At 52.4% G+C, this 2,038-nt stretch overlaps 1 non-coding gene across 1 annotated transcript; it reads left to right on the top strand.

Annotated features, from left to right (window-relative positions):
• Positions 1-1,385: 1,385 nt before the first annotated feature.
• Positions 1,386-1,458, top strand: TRNAM-CAU. The gene has a single exon. It is a non-coding gene; the product is annotated as a tRNA-Met (tRNA).
• Positions 1,459-2,038: the final 580 nt, after the last annotated feature.

Genomic DNA, 2,038 nt, shown 5'->3' with positions numbered 1-2,038 from the left:
CTTCTACATTCAAAATGCTATAAGCATATGAAGAAAGTTTGGCATCATACAGATACGTTGTTAGAAAGGGAAAGAGTATTTTAATAGCCTTTTCAGGTAATCCTGGACATTCTTCTCTGATGACCTTATACCAAAACGCGACAGGTTGTACTTTCCGTAGGGTTGGCTGTGATGCGGAATCTGAAGACTTCTCGCTATCTTTGGATGCGTGATTTGGTAACAACTTGGTCGTATTGGTCCACTGAGATATCTCGCTTTTCCAAATGTTGGAACATTTCAGTGTAGAGTATCCAACAGAAAAGAACATTCGTTAACACTGTCACCAATCTCATCAGAAATGCCTGTAGGTGTTGGGAAGCTGCAAGTTCATGATGTCTCCTAAAAGCTGATTTTCACCTGAAAGCTAATAACTCGTCATTGCAGACAAAGCCTCTCGGTTATTGCCTTTGAGTTTCTTTTTGGTACGGGCTGATTTCTTTGATTTTTGCGAAAATGTCTGACTATGTCACAGTTTTGTTTCTTATTTATTCTTTCAAATGAAAATGCTGCTCCATCAAAGTATATACTTTTTTTTACTGCTTCATCAAGGATATTCTTAAGGAAAACACTTGTCCCCAGAGAATGTGGCAGCTGTGGACACAGCGAGGGGTCAGTGGTACCTCTTGATATTAGATGCTTAATCCATAGACAGAACCAGTTTTACTGACTGTTTTTGGACCATCAGCTTTTTGCATAACAAATAAAGCCTTGGTGTTATGAAGACATTATTGGCCTCACATACCTTGAAAGTGTCTCAGGAATCCCCTGGATCTATCCACCACTCTTTGAGAACGGATGATCTGAAGTGGATTGGAGGGGATCGGAGGGACAAAGGGCCAAGGTTGCCTTGGAAATTTTGAACCCAGGTGCCAAGACCATGGCAGGCTGTGAACTAAGGTTGGTTGAATGGACGACCCTCAAGATTAAGGGTCCCCTGCTCTACCCACTGAGCCAGCCAGGCATCCTCCTGTGAGTAGGATCTTTAATAGAATTTTTGGTTGCCTGGAGAAGACATGGAGACTCACAAAATCAGTTTGTGATGCTTCGAGGGGAGTATCTCGGGTGACATACGTGGAAATGCAGATTTCAACGGACAGAAAAGTGTAGACTATGGACATATTCGGGAGGTATTCATTCAACTACTTAGTGAGCCTACTACTCCCAACAGAGGAGACTGTGGACGGTCAAAAATTCATTCACGTCTCCGAGGGAAAGACAATCCAGATCAACAGAAAGGGAGACGGAAAGCACCCGCCAAAGGTCAAACACAAGTGTTCGGTGGGCACATCATGGTTTCCAGGAATCAGATGATTCTTTTAAGGTCTAACTGGAGCCTTGTCCCCGTCGCCTTCTTAGCGCAGTGGGCAGCGCGTCAGTCTCATAATCTGAAGGTCCTGAGTTCGAGCCTCAGAGAGGGCAGGTGTTTTTGCGCGGAAGCGTGCGCCCCCCCCTCGTTTTCACCGCAGGTGGCAACCTTAACCCCCTTTTAGGGGTGAGGTGTTGGAGCATCCTGGGAGAGCTGGGACGTAGCGTCTCCCGTCCTGAATCCAGAGGGGGGCGCCGCTTGAGATGCGGCGCTTTCGCACAGCGAGCGCCCGGGTCCCCATCCGACCCGCACCCCACGGCTGCGTCCCGGAGGTGCGGGCCCGGGGACGGGTGAGGCTCGGGCGCCCGCGTGTCCCGCGAAACCGGGCGGGGACGGCCCGCGGCACGTGCCGGGACGGGCGGGGACCCGCGGGCGCTGCCCTCCCCCGACATCGCCGCGCGGGCCTGTGGCGCCCTCGCGGTGGGGACCCGCGGCCTCGCGATCGGCCGCCCGCAGGGCTGCGTCCCGGCGCACAGGTGCACGGCGCTCGGCTGCTTTTCCCGTTCTCAGGGTCACGGGCGCAGAAGACCGGGCGATCCCGGACGTCTTTGAAGCGTAGTCAGTTGCGGCGGAGCTGGCGAGGGCTTGCCGGGCACTCCCACCGACTGCGCGTGGACCGCGGGGGAGCGCGCG

The sequence above is a fragment of the Panthera tigris genome, chromosome B2 (assembly GCF_018350195.1).
Source record: "Panthera tigris isolate Pti1 chromosome B2, P.tigris_Pti1_mat1.1, whole genome shotgun sequence".
Classification (NCBI taxonomy): Eukaryota; Metazoa; Chordata; class Mammalia; order Carnivora; family Felidae; genus Panthera; species Panthera tigris.
This window is presented reverse-complemented; position numbering and strand designations above follow the sequence as displayed.